This window comes from Mustela erminea, chromosome 1 (genome assembly GCF_009829155.1).
Source record: "Mustela erminea isolate mMusErm1 chromosome 1, mMusErm1.Pri, whole genome shotgun sequence".
Classification (NCBI taxonomy): Eukaryota; Metazoa; Chordata; class Mammalia; order Carnivora; family Mustelidae; genus Mustela; species Mustela erminea.
Window position 1 is genome coordinate 51,005,971 of NC_045614.1, and position 15,742 is coordinate 51,021,712.

Consider the following 15,742-nt stretch of genomic DNA (forward strand, 5'->3'; position numbering starts at 1 on the left):
TTCTTTTCTAATTAAATGCCCCTGGTTCCTGTCATGGTTCTCAGGCTCCTCGCCTTCCCGGACTGTCGGTGCAGCACAAGCTCTGGGTGACCTTCGCCTCTCTGCCTCCCATCCTGTCCTCCTCAGTTCCCGCTGTCCTGCTCGCTCAGGGCTCACACCTGAGGCTACAGAGATGCAGAAGCTAGAAGGGCGGTGTCGCAGGAACAAGCTGAGTGTTCACTTCGGGGAGGAACAGGGAGGTGCCTGGGGACAATGAGGATAGCTGTCCTGGAAGTGAGCAGGAGGTGGCACCAGATGGCGGGGGCCGCGGTGGGAACAGGGATCTGCACGCTGTGTCGCGGAGGATCCCGTTGTCCCTGCCCAGCCCTGTGCTCACTGCTCACTTCAGCCTGGCAGGAAGCAGCTGATGGAGATATTCCTTCAACATCATCAATTCCCTACAATTTCTTCCTCCTCCTTGACCTAGAAAAACAGACCAGCAGAGAAATGTCATCCCATCTGGAGTGACAGAGAGCTCTGGGAAGTATTTCACTTTCTCTAGCTCTTAAGGAAGCCCCGGGAGAAGAAATGTAAAAGGCAGAACAAGCAAGGCAATATGCACTTTACAGCAGTCACTGGCTCTAAGCATGTCCCAGCAGGACAGATCAGTTCTGTGGCTGAGAAGACTGAGGCTCAGAGAAGGAAAATGACTTGCCCTCAATCTCACAGGAGAGTTGTACAGAGCCGCTTATGGTACAAGCGTCCTCTGTCTCCTTTAATCAAACCCTCCATATTTCCTCCTTATCCCACTCCCATGTGCGCACACGTGCACATATATATGTACACATGGACACATACACACATGTAGGGGACTCTCAATGGTGCATTAGAGACAATTTAGAAATACAGAAAACAGCAAGGAAAATGAAAATCATCTGAAATACCAAAATTCAGAAATTACATGTTGGGTGTTTTCTTTTTTTCTATGTATTCACAGAATACGTGAGTAATATACAGTATGCACTTTTAAGCACTGGAATTTAGTGTAAATACCAATTTATAATTTCTTTTGCTCACTTACTATATTATGAAGTGTATCTACCAATATTCTTCCAAAACATTTAATAGCTTTAAAATACAACATGATATATATGGACCATATTTATTTTACTGTACCATTACTGATGATCTTTAAATTATTTTTATTATTTTGCAACTTAATTAACAAGGCAATGGGCAACTTCCTCATCCAGCCAAAGTGGAGTAATAGAGATCAGACTTATTCTCCTGCCTGATAAAAAGTTTTTAAAACACGCAGAAAAGGGGAGGAGGGGCTTAAAACAGCAATTATCAAGAAACTGGCCCTGAGGCAATGAAGGATACTGATCCCTAGGAAATGGGAAACCACCAAGGGGAGTGAGAGTGTGGGCTGCTCCAGCTTGCCACCCAGAGAGAGTTTTGGGGTCACAGTGCAGGGATGGGGAACCCAAGCAGAGCTTGCTGAACTCCCTGAGATGAGCAGATGCAGCTGGCAGTCCAGAGAAACCAGTTAGACAGAGACACAGAGAGATTTCTGCACAGAGAGCAAGCCCTAGAGACCTGCAGAGGGCCTGTCTTGAGTCTTCAAGAGAATATTAATTAGCACATGTAAGAATATTAGATGCTGTAGAAAGAACTATGAAAAGATTAGAGATAACAGTGCCCAGCATTCATGTGCAGCTGGAAACTTATTTCCACAGCTGGTCATAGCCAATTCCCACCAGCCAGACTGGAAATATTTGTAATTCACAGGGCATTTAGCACAGCAGTCAGGAAGGTCTTGACTCAATCCTGGGGAAACCAGCATTAAACTGAGCCTTGTTCTGAACCCACCAAAAAAAAATCTTAAGACCCAAAGAATCAAATTGTTTCCAAGTAGCTCAAATGCATCCCAGAAAAATGATCAAGATTATTTATAAGGACACAGAAACATTCAGGACCCAACAAGGTAAAACTCACGATATCTGGCATCCAGTAAAAAATTACCAAGCAGGCAAAGCATTAGGAAAACACAAGCCATAATGTAGAATTCAATCAATTAAAACTGATACAGATATAATACAGATGTTAGAATGAGTAGAAAAGTTCAATAAAAGCTATTATAACTGAATTCCCTGTGTTCAGATAATTAAGTAGAGACATAGAAGAGACAAAACCTGAAAGAGATGAAAACTGAAACGTCTGAGGTGTAGAGTACAGTGGGTACAATTAAAGACAGAGAAGAAATTGCAGAAAAAAAGATTAAATAACTTCAAGTGTGGAAATACAAGGTATACAAAATAAAACATGGAGAGAAAAAAATTGTAATGACAAGAACCAACAGTGAAATATGGGACACTTTTAGTATACATGTAACTGAAATCCTCAAAACAGTAGAAAGAAGGGGGGACAGAAGAACTAATGGCCAAACTTATCTAAATCTGATGAAAATTATGAACCCTCAGACCAAGGAATTCAACAAAGCCCAAGCGCAAGAAACAGGAAGGAAACAACAGGGACACAGACTGTCAGAGGCATACTTTGGAGATTGTGAAGTTTTAGTTCCATGCCATCACAGTAAAGTGACTTAAATGAATGTTTTGGTTTCCTAGTGATATCAAATGTATGTTTACTCTATATCATTGTCTATTAAATGTGCAATAGCATTATGTCTAATATATATGTGTGTGTGTGTGTGTATCTTAATTTAAAAATATCTTATTGCTTCATCAAAAAGTAAAATAGAAATATCATGCAATCCCTTAATTCCACTACTGGGTATTTACCCAAAGAAGACAGAAACACTAATTTGAAAAGACAGAGATTTACATACCCCTATGTTTATTGCAGATTATTTACAATAGCCAAGATACAGAAGCAGCCTGGGTCCATTGTCAGATAAATGAATAAAGTGTGATATAGATATACACACGCATACATACATATAATAGAACATTATTCAGCCCCCCCCCAAAAAATGGAGATCTTACCATTTGCAACAACATAGATGGCCTTCGAAGGTATTATGCTAAGTGAAATAAAGACAAATACCATAGAATTTCACTTACATGTGAAATCTAAAACACACCAAAAAATGAACAAAAAAAAAAAAGCAGAAACAGTCCCGTAAATACAGAAAACTGGTGATTGCCTGAGGGAAGGTGTCGATGGGTAAAATGGGTGAAGGGGTGGGGAGATACAGGCTTCCAGTTGTGGAAGCCACAGGGATGAAAGGCACAGCATAGGGAATATAGCTAATGATCCTGCGATAGTGTTGTATGGTGACAGATAGTAGCTACACTTGTAGTAAGCACAGCACGACATAGAGAGACGTCCAATTACTGTGTTGTACACCTGAAACTCATGTAACATTGCATGTCAACTATACTTTAATTTTAAAAAATTGCTAAAAAATGCTAACCATCATCTGAGCTTTAACTGAGATATAATCAATGATCACAGATCACCATACCAAATAATAATGAAAAAAGGTTGAAACGCTGCAAGAATTACAATATCTGACAGAGACACACACTGAGCAAATGCTGTTGGAAAAATGATGCTGATGTCTAGTTTAGTACAGTGTTGCCACAAGCCTTCAATCTGTTAAAAAAAAAAAAAAAAGTAATATCTGGGACACCTTGGTGGCTCAGTCATTAAGTGTCTGCCTTTGGCTCAGGTCATGATCCCAGGGTCCTGGGATCAAGCCCGGCATCAGGCTCCCTGCTCCACAGGGAGCCTGCTTTTCCCTCTCCTACTCCCCCTGCTTGTGTTCCCTCTCTCGCTGTCTGTTTCTCTGTCAAATAAATAATAATTTTAAAATACTTTAAAAAATGTAATACCTGCAAAGTCCAATAAAGTGAAATACAATAAAACAAACTATTCCTGCATTACACTCAAATCTAATAAAAAAGAGAAAATCTCAAAAGCAGCCAGAAAAAAATACATGTTACATACAGAAAAGCAGATAAGGATGGCAGAAACTTTCTCACAGGAAGCAAAGCAGAGGAGATGACAATGGTGCAATATTTTAAGATACTCAAAAAAAAGTCAACCTACAATTCTATACTCAGATAAGATTCCTTATAAAATTGAAAAAGACATCTAGGTTGGAAAGAAAGAAATAAAATCATCTTGATTAGCAGACTACATGATTCTCTACATAGAAAATCTAGCAGAATCTAAAAAAAGTTACCAAACTAGTAAGTTCAGCAAGATTGTAAGATACCTGATCAAAACACAAACATAATCCTATCTCTATAAGCTACCAATGCACAATCTTCTCTAAACTGAAATTTAGAAAACTATACAATTAACTCTTACACTCTAAGGTTAAAAAATTTTAAAATAGGCAAAGAATCTGAACAGACATGTTTCCAAAGGAGACACAGAGTTGGCCTGTAAGCACTGGAAAAAATGCTCAAAATCATTAGTTACTGGGGAAATGCAAAACAAAACCACAGTGAGATACCACTTCACACTCACTATCATGACTGTAATAGACAAGATAGATAATGACAACTGTTGGAAAGAATGTGGAGAAACTGGAACCCCAATTCACAGCTAGCCACCTTGGAAAATAGTTTGGCAGTTCCTCAAAATAAATTAAACAGAGTTACCATGAAATCCTGAAATTCCACTCCCAGATATATACCCAAAATGAGTAAAAACATATGTTCACATAAAAACTTGTACACAAATGGAACATTAATTCATAATAGTCAAAATGAGTAGAAGCAACCCAAATATCCATCAGCTAATGAATAGATAAATGCCACATGCAATGAAATATCACTAAACAGTAAAAAGAAAAGAAGCTCTGGTATGCGCTACAGCATGATGAACCTTGAAAAACTTATGCTGAGTGAAAGAAGCCAGATGGAAAGGGCCACATATGGTATGATTCCACTGATATGAAATGTACAGAATAAGGAAACAGACCACCAGGCAGTAGATGAATTGTTGCCTGGGGCTGGGAAGGATGGGAGCGTAGTGGGTAAGAGCTAAGGAATGAAGGGACAATGAAAATGTTCTAAAATCAATTATGGCAATGGTTGCCTACTCTGCATAAACTAAAAGCCACTAATGGTATGTTTTAAGTGAATGAACTGTACATTAAGTGAATTGCATCGCAAGAAAGCTGTTTAACAAAGTTAGTCTCCAAGAGGTAGGATTCCCAGGAAGTGGTCCTGATCCTTGTACAAATCTCCATGGAATTCATGGACACGACCCAGTTGATATTCCCTTTGTTTCAACCTCTTCATCCCTCCCCTTCCCTCCATTGTAAGTCTAAGTCTAGATATCAGTAACCCACCTACTGAGCTCACAAGTAGGTGGGTGGCAGCTTCAGGATGTCCTTACTGGTGCCTCAAAGAAACTTGCCAGCAGTTCCTCAGAGCAGGGCCCTTTCTCTCAAACCAGCAACAAGACAAGACTCTCAGACTTGCCAAGGAAATTGCATGTCACCTGGATACAGGCAGCCCCAGAGCCACTGTGTGCCCTCTCCGAAGGTTCCAGAGACTCTTCCTGCCTTTGAGCTGTCCAGCCTCAGAGGCTGCATTTTTTTTGGCCTGCTTCTAAAGTACCTGAAACCAGTTCCTTCCCTTCCTGGTTGACAGCTGAGCAGGGAAAAGGTTTCTCTTTCCCTTCGCTAAGCGGAGAGCTACCCATCAACTCCAGGGATCCCCCTCAATATGAAGCAGGTCTGGGCACTAGCTCTCATTTCGCAAGGGAGGGACCCATGAAGAGCGTCCAGCTCAGGAACGCCATCTGCAGCCCTGACCGCCACCCTTCTGAGGGCGAGGAGCCTCTGGTCTCTGGAGCAACCCCACAGCTGGGGTGTGCCCGACCAGGAAGGACGTCAGGTGATGGAGCTTAACTCGGGAAGCCTCCAGCTCACCCTTCTTTTACCACCGGGGAAGCCAAGGCCTTGAGAGACTGTTTGTTGTTCAAGATCCTCTTCTGCAGTTCCTGCCCCCTTCCCTGCCATCTCAAGGAAGTAGAAGAAAAACCCCCTTTTGGGACTCGGGAAAGCTGTGCCACCGAAGTCAGCAGAATGTAGGCAGAGGGACAGCTTTCCACCTCCCTCAGATGCCCACTGTGTGGGCTGGGCTCCTATATGAGAAGAGTGGCCCCTCCTTGTCTCTCCCCCTTCCTACTCAGCTCAGAACAAAGAAGACACAGACCCCCACACCCAGGAAGGTGGCGCCAGCAGGCCAGGAAGCAATTGGTCTCCTTTCAGGGCCTATGGTTGTCCACAGGGGACAGTGGAGGCCCCTGAGAGGCTGTCCCAAGGGGTCCATGTTAGTTCTCTTCATGGAGCTCCTGGAGCAAAGTTGATGGAGGGAACACCCCACAATGGGGTGTTCTTATGCTCTTAAGCGGTTGCCTTCCTCTTCTTCCGTGCCAGGCAATGTAAACATTTTCCTTAATTTAGGGGCCAAATTTTACTTAATGGGAGACCAGAGATACAATATCCGTGCCATCCTGGATACCAAATATCTCCCGTGAAGTTCCTGCCCCTTGTCCCCAGGATTATTCTAATCATATTGTTCTCTGTGAACTGTGCATGCTATTCTAATTATCTGCCAATCTGCTTGTCTTTCTACCAGACTGAGTTTCTCATGCACAAGAATGGTGCCTTATACATCTTTGTATTCCTAGTTTAGGAAAAAGCATCTCCCAGAGGAGGCCAGAGATAAAGTTGTGCTGAACTTCGTGCAGAGCTGGGGTCCAGGCCTAGCCTCACTCTGTCCACATCCAGTATCATTCTGCTCCACTGGAAACTCCTGGACAAGCAGGGCGTCAGGGCTACAGGGAAGCACTGGGAGTGATTTCTACACTATGGTCAGAGGCCCCATCTACCCAAACCTCTGTCTTCCCTCCCCTTTCTGACAGGTGCCAGAAGGCTCTCCCTCCCTCATCTTGCTCCCTCACCTATCATCCCTCTCCGGTGTTCCCTCAATAAACTTCTGGCCTAAGTCTGTCTTGGCATCTGCTTCTAGGAAAACCTGAGTCAACAGAGTTTGAGCTGGGGGCTCTCAGAGCAGGGATCTGGCTGGGGGAGAGAGCAGGGTCAGGGCAGCAGGCATTTTCCAGGGAGTCCTAAACATCCCATTCCTGACGCTCTAAAGAGGCCCAATCAGGCCACTTGATTTCCTCACCAGTTTGATATGGTTATAAAGCTGGAGGTCTACAATTTTTTTTTTAAATGAATCACATTATCCAGGGGGTTAAAGATGACATTGAACCCGATGGTGCCTAATCTATCCTAAAACCCCCAGCCATTATCAGACTAGAGTCAGGCACTCTTCTGCAGAACTGAGACAGAAACTGAATCTACAAGATTGGGTTGAACCCAATCTGCTATATAGTCCCAACTCAGTTCTTCCTCCTCCTGCAAGAGGGGCATAAGAGAGACCTTGGGAATAAAATCTGAACCTTGAGACGGTGCATGAGTGGCTGACAGGAGGGTTAGGAAGAGCTAGGTGGGCCTCAGGGCTTGTAGGGCGTGGCCTGAGAATCAGGTGAGAATACAGGCACAGCTGCCTCCAGCAAGTGGGGACACTTTTCCTATCTTGGCTCTTCTAAGACAGGTGACATACCTGAGGGATGGAGACCAGGGACCGACTCCTCACCTGCAACCATCAATCCCACTGCTTTGACTGAAATAAGACAATGCACAATACCTAGAGGAAACTGACAACATGAAAACCAAGTAACAACAAGGTATTAGCCAGGGAGAACAAAGCCTTCTTACACATTTCCCACACTGCCTTAGCTACAAAGATACTTAAAACTAAATTCAGCCAAATGCCTTTACCTCTGCTCCTCTCTCATCAGGTCAGTTACCACATTACGCTGCCCAACTCTGTAAGCACCAAGGCGAAGGTAGAAATGTTTAGGTACATGGCCGAGAGTTGTGATGTTACACCCCCAGCCCTCAGGGCAGCAGCTGTTGGAAGGGGAGCACTCATTGATACTTTGCTTGCTAGTTGTGGTTTTGTGTGTTTTTCATACAGGAAATTTGCCTTTTTTCTTTCTTTAGTGTACACAGTTCTGTAAGACTTGGTCTGTGTTGATGAGCGTGGACCCCACATGACACAACCTACTTGCCCTGTCTTCTCAGTGACAGCACAAGCCCCCAGCACTAACTAGCCTGAGCAGTCTGAAGAAGTTCTGTGCTGACCCAGACATTCACAGGCATCTAAGAATATATTCACTCATCCAACAAATATTTATTGCTATTTTGATCCTAATTTTTGTCATATGCATTCATTCTGACCCTTATAAGGAAAAACTAGATGAAGGATTAATAGTCTAGGTCAGGCTCCACGGGGTACTTTGTGATCTGTATGCCCCGTTTGGGGGAGCAGATACTCTGGGAGCCTTTGCATCCAAAAGTGAGTGTGAGCTGTACAAAGATTTCCAAGCACCTTCATGTTTAGTCCCTTCTCAGTTGGCCAGGTTGTGGTCTTGGTACTTTCTATTTTTATTATGCAGACACACCTTTTCCCCCTCATCTCAGATCCTAAGCTTCTGTGAGTCAAAGGGCCAGAGCCTATAATCATTTGGAAAGAAGTTGAAAGCAGTATTTAGACCCAAGACATTAAAGTGGCATGAACTATCAAAATCCTTGAGCCAGGGATGCCTGGGTGGCTCAGTTGGTTGGGCTACTGCCTACGGCTCAGGTCATGATCCCACAGTCCTGGAATCGAGTACCTCATCGGGCTCCTTGATCGGCGGAGAGCCTGCTTCTCTAGCTGCCTCTGCCTGCCACTCTGCCTGCTTGCGTGTGCGCTCACTCTCTCTCTCTTTCTGACAAATAAATAAGAAAAATCTTTGACCCATTAAGTTCACTTCTAGGAATTTATCGTACACACACACACACACAATCCATTTGTGTGTGTGTGTGTGTGTGTGTGTGTATGGTTATTTTAGCAAAATTTATAACAGAGAAGTATTAGAAATTGAAATATCTTTTTTTAAATTTTTTTATTTTTTTATAAATATATAATGTATTATTAGCCCCAGGCGTGGTCTGTGAATCACTAGGTTTACACACTTAACAGAACTCACCATAGCACATACCCTCCCCAGTGTCCATCACCCCACCACCCTCTCTCCCTACCCCCCTCCTCCCTGCCCCCCTCAGTTTGTTTTGTGACATTAAGAGTCTCTTATGGTTTGTCTCCCTCCCGATCCCATCTTGTTTCGTTTATTCTTTTCCTACCCCCCAAACCCCCCATGTTGCATCTCCACTTCCTCATATCAGAGAGATCATATAATAGTTGTCTTTCTCCAACTGACTTATTTCGCTAAGCATAATACCCTCTAGTTCCATCCACGTCGTCCCAAATGGCAAGATTTCATAGAAATCGAAATATCTTTCATTTGGGAAGTGGTTTAGACATTTGGAACAGCCAGCCATATATGCAATCCTATGCAGCCTTTAAAAAAAAAAAAGGATACTTTAATAAATGATATTTAAAAGGTATAATATTAAGAGAAAAAAGCAAGGTACAGAACAGTGGATATAGGATGCTATTGTTTCTGTGGAAATATAAAGGGCGGACATTACATATTTTCTTGCATGTGCATAATCTACTGGGAGAGACTAGTTGGCTCCAGGGAAGGATACTCAATGGCTAGAAAATGGTGGTGGCAGAGATATTTCTTTTGTATACTCTTTTTGTACCTTATGAATAATGAACCATGATAATATATTGCTTAAAAATAATTAAAATGTTAAATACATTAATTACAGGCACTCTGATGGTATTTCTACTCTTCCTATAAAAGGACCAGCACTATTCCATGTGTAACTGGACACAAATAATTAAATAGCTATAATACCGACCTGGCCTTTTCTCCAGAAAATGGTCAAGACAGGAATCGGTGTCCCCAAAAACTGATAAAAAACACAAATAAACAAGTCAGAGGACTTACTCGAGATCCTACAGTGAGCTATGAGTGTTTTTTTTTTTAAGATTTTATTTATTTATTTGACAGAGATCACAAGCAGGCGGAGAGAGATGGGGTGGGGGGAAGTAGGCTTCTTGCAAGCAGAGAGCCTGATGCGGGGCTCAATCCCAGGACCCTGAGATCATGACCCAAGCCCAAGGCAGAGGCTTAACCCACTGAGCCAGCCAGGCGCCCCACTATGAGTGGTTTTAACAGTGCGTTGGTACCCCACCTTCATCTGTCCAAGTGGAATTTCAGTTCTTGCTTTTGACCGTGTATGTCTGCTGTGTGACCTGGAGAGAAACTCTCTCTTTCCACTGAGTACCTTCATTTCAACGACAATGAGGTTGATTTCAAATTCCAGTCTTATGATCTCTTGAATAAAAAACCTACAATAATCTCAGGCCTCTTTTTATGATCACAACCACAGTAATCCTTCAGATGCCTCTTCATCTGTTCCCTGATGACAGCGGATCATACGCTCCCAAGAGCAGAGCTTTGTCTCCAGAACAAAATTTCTGCTCTTCTTGTCACAAAACCTCCAGAGAAAAAGCATGACAGTGCTGAACACTTCAAGTTTATTTATTTGTTTTGTTTTGTTTTTTTAAGGTTTTATTTATTTATTTGACACAGAGAGAGAGAGATCACAAGTAGGCAGGGAGAGGGGTGGGGAAGCAGGCCCTGCTGAGCAGAGAGCCCGATGCGGGACTCGATCTCAGGACCCTGAGATCATGACCTGAGCTGAAGACAGAAGCTTAACCCACTGAGCCACCTAGGCGCCCCTGTTTTGGTTTTGTTTTTTTGTTGTTGTTGTATTTTTGGGGTTTTTTGTTTGTTTGTTTGCTTGTTTGTTTGTAATCTCTACACCCAACATGGGGCTCGAACTCACAACCCTGAGATCAAAACTCACATGCTCCTCCGACTAAGCCAGCCAGGTGCTCCTGTGCTGCACATTTCAATATGACACAGAGACCCTGGGACCATTTATTAAGCCAACAGGAAAGCTATTAACAAAAGCCTTGAAGGCACCTAGGAAGACAGAGTAATAGCTTTTAGCATTAGGGGTTCTTATCCATTTTAAGTGAAGATCTGTGTCCAACATGCAGGTCAACGCAAAGATTCAAAGCAAAATTAAGTTTGCACCCAAAGAAGTAAGACTCTAGGTAAGCACTACATAAAAATAGAAATAATAAAAAGGAAAAGGAAAGGAAAGGAAAGGTCCTCAACAATGTTTCCTGTAACATTTTTTAGTTAGGAGACTACGTCCACCCTAGAAGACTAGCAAACTTCTTAAAGTCAGAAAAACATTTAGCGTTGTCATCAAATAAGCTGACAGTAAAGATTACTGTACAACTTAGTAAAAATAGACAGAGTTGCTACTGAGTGTCATGATGATTTGGAGTAAGTGACAAGCCGTTCACATACATGATACCGTTGATGTGATTTCCATCCTGTTGAATCAAGCATTTCTGGGACCAACGTAGAGCAGGTAGAAAGGACAGGAGCTGAGGGAAGGAGGAAAGGCTGCAATGGCCTCTGAGCCCGCTAACCGCATCTCTCTGCTCTTCAGCAAGGACTCACCCAGTGCCTCTTCAGTGCTAACCCGCTGGCCTCCCAGGCTGCTTGAACAATGGAGGTCCAGGGGTGAGCACCACACAGACACAGTCCCCGGCCTCAGGGGCCTCATGGTCCAGCCGGGGAAGACAGACCACAAACAGCTTTTCATTTTTTGTTGACAGTTTCAAACACCTATTATGTACCAGACACTCTCCTAGGCACAGCAGACACAGCAGGAAACATGACCGCCCCTCTTCCCAGAGCTCACGTGCTGGTAGGGAAAAACAAATGAAAAGCAGGCAGGCAAATAAATAACTTTGGACAGTACTTAGGATGAAGGAAAGAAAGCCAAGCCTGGCACAGAAAGGGACTTGTGGGAGGGGAGCAGAGTGGACAGGGCTCCGGTCAGCCAGGGCGGTGTAAATCACGGCAAGTCATCCCTCTGAGAAATTTGGGCTTATCTGAAATACATTGGAGGAACTGAGGATCCAGTATCATCTCTACCACACATACTACATGTGTAATCTTGGAATACTCCTTGACTTCTGTCTCAGTTTCCCTCTCTATACAGTTTTGTTGTAATGACTAAGTTAACACTGACAAAGCCCTTAGAACAGTGGCTGGCAAACACTACACACAATGTAATAAACATGAGCTATTATTAACTCCAGTCATTTATATACAGTGATTATCATGTATTTGGGCTTATCAGACCATCTTGTTTCATGTTTTCACCACATTTCTATAATAGTTTAACTTTCTTTTCTGTCTAGCGGTGGTTTGATCAAGTTTCCCTTAATCGCACTGTCTGACTTGAAAAATACATTGTTTCCATTCATGAATAATTAGCCCTAAAAATTTAAGAGATCTTTGACTTAAAATGTAAAATAGGTCAATGCCTCCCAAACAATACCAAGGGCCTCAGAATATCTTAAATATTCTGGCTTTCCTTTCCCACAGGCTATGGTACGGTGTAACACTGTCTGTCCACCCTATTTGGACCATACCACATTTTTCTTTTTCTTTTGGTTTGTCTTTGTTTAGATTTGCCAATGTGTTTACCAATTTCTTTGCTCAGAACTACCTTTCGTATCTCACTCCTCTCCTCTGGGTTCTAGTCCCGTCTTACTAAAGAACATCCTTTAGCAAGTGCCCTCAACCTACCAAAATCTAAGAGTACGGCCCGGGTCTCTCGATCTATTATCTTGCATGACGAACACACAGGTTTAAACACAACTATCCCCAAATGTATCACTATATTCTTTTTCTTTGCAAGAAAAGCCCCAGCCCTGAACAGGGTAGGACTTTAAGAAACATATAATCATCTCTCTTCCACTTCTAGATAGAAAGCAGCAGTAGTCCGAACTGTATGATCTTGAAACACATCTAGGCAAAATGTGTCTCTATGAAGCCTGTATTGCCAGATGCATAAGGATGTCAGCTGTCACATATGCAACCTTAACCTACCTCCTCCTTCAGGTTTTCAGCCTACTTAGATAAGAACATGAACTGAAAATACAATAGAAATTGCTCTATAGAGATTTCATGGTTTCAGAAATTAACGTTGTCAAGTAAGAATGTTTTTAGCAGATATTCTTCAGAATTCAAACTGTTGTATTTAACAGCTTCCTTCAACTACAAAATGTCCGAAGTGCATTCTGTGGTTCAGACATACTGTTTGGCACAGAAAAGTCAGGACTACTTTAAATGCTATACATACAAAAAATATATAAAATTCCTACAAGATTGTGATGTGGTTCTTATGCAACCAAAATGAAGTAATAAACAATGCCATGTGAAGTCTGGGGTTTCACTTATGAAACTTAAGAGTTTCAAAGGTGTAATACTGGGACCAAAAATGTCCTCTGCCTGCTGGTACTCCTGAGCCCCGCGGCCCTCCATTCAAATAGACATTCATGAGAGTCTGCCAACTTTCTCACCTGTTCATCTGGCACCCAAAGCAGCTGGACTCTTCTCTGGACAGCACTAGAAAAATGAGAGCTCTAGAATCTTGCCAGAAAATGTATTCAGCTTGGCTATGGAATGCTATAAAAAGGTTCCCTAGCCATCGCCCTCGGAGAGCCTAAATACATTATTAGAACGCCCAAAGTATTTTGGCCTTTTGTTTGCTGATAACCCTGCAGAACTGTCTGTTGTTAGTCCCTGTCAAAAGTGGACCTATCAGGTTTGATAGCTAAACAAAAGTAGCAGCCATATGTAAGATTTTGCACTTGCTGTGAAATTCCCACAAAGAGCTCCAATATATTTCTTAGTGACCATTATTTTAAAGCACAGACCAAATTCCCTTTAGAATTTAATATCCTAATGTCCTCTCTTTTGAAAAAAACCTGCCCATATATTTTGTTAAAAGCTAATGTTTCGACAATTACATTTCTGGGAATCTAACTGAGGGAAGTAATTGTATTATTATTCATAACTTGGAAAAACTGGCAGTAAATTCAACATCCAGGAAAAGAAGACTGTAAATGTGGCACATGATCCAGATGGGTTCATGTCACAATACTAAAGAGTATTGATAATGTACTGTGAAAGTGTTCTGTGGCAAAGTGATAAAAGCCCTGTGTGTGTGTATGCAGCATGGAGTCACTCCTGGCTGGGTCACACGTCATTCTGACTTGTCCAGCTTGTCTGACACAGTTGTGAAGTTAGCGGACACACAGGCACTGATTTGCATACGTTTACTTCAATGAGTATTTTAGTATTTTGTATTCTGGACCAAAAAAGTGACAAGATACACGCACAGTTTCTGGGGTTGAGGACATAGAGGGTAAAGTGGGACTATGGTGATTAACCCCTTGGACTGATTTTTAAGCTCCTTATAGAGCTTATGGGGAAAACAAAATCCCTTTATTATGTATTTTCATAGGGTCATGTACCTCTGCTTTATTTCACTTATCAGAATGATAATCTGTGTAATTATTTAATGTCCAACTCCCCATTTGGTCTATCAGTCCCATTAGGGTAAGGGGTGTGTAGGGGGTGTGTGTTCTGAACTATACTACCTGACAGTCATGACAGCCACGGAAAGGCAGGGGAGGGAAAGAAGAGAAGGTAAAGGGGGAAAGGGAGAAAGAAAAAGGGAGAAGCAGCAAAATGTTTATGAAGGATACAATGGTTCCAGGGGATAGCACGCACTATCAAACTAGGGGAACACATTTTCATTGCTTCCACTTAGAACACAGCAAGGCCAAGAATCAGTGAAATCAACAGGAAGGGGGCAGAGGGATGACTTGACACACAGCAAGTCAGGACATGGCAAGTGAGGGTTCTCTAGCAGGACGGGCAATGTGAGAGAGCACTGGCAAGGGTGACAGATGCCCGCAGGAATGTGGCAGGAGAGCAGCAACATACTGAGGCATGGATTTGTTCCTGTATTTTCAGTAGCCTGAAGCCAGGGATAGCTGGACATATGGGGAAGGGGCTAAGGAAATGTCCCCAGAAGGCCTAAGGGTAGCTGGGGATGTGAGGCCAGTAACAGAGAGATGTCAGTGCTGGTATGACCTATTTATTACCTCAATCGGCTATAGCTAAGGACATCTGATATGCCCCAAAACTAAAACCAAAGAAAGTTAAAAGAATGGTCATGAATTCAATGGTTGTGATGGATTTCCCCCCTCTAATGTTCATAATTAGTTACTTGTATCATAAAAAGAAACACATAATAGGAAAAGGTGTGTTTCACTTGAAGAATTATTTTCTTTTAGCAGATGCTAAGAATTTTATAATCCACTGTTTCTGCCCTTTCCCAAGTTCTAAGAAAACTCAAGAGTCAAATTTTGACTTCAACCATAGCAACGATTAGTGAGATAATCTAGAGAATTGCCTTCTTCTCATTCTATAGGGCTGAGGGCCACCAGGAAAAAAAAAATCTCCAAAATCTTCTCTATTTTTTTTACTCCTGTTGACAAGAATCTTTACCATACTGGGGAGGAAAATTTTTTCTTTAGCCTTCAGATTCTTCCAGCTGGTATAACAAGTTGACAAGAGACAGATTAGCAAGAGAAAATCAAATTAATTTTATATGTATGGGAATCCCACATACATTGAGAGGTTCAAAGACAGAAAGGAATGGGATAGAGGCCTGGGGTTCCAAATTCACAGGGAAATAAGAAAAAGATCAGATACTTTAGATGTAATGAGATGTTTATCTGAGAAAGGTTACACAGATAAAATTTTATCTCTGGTATTAATTCTAAATCTGCGA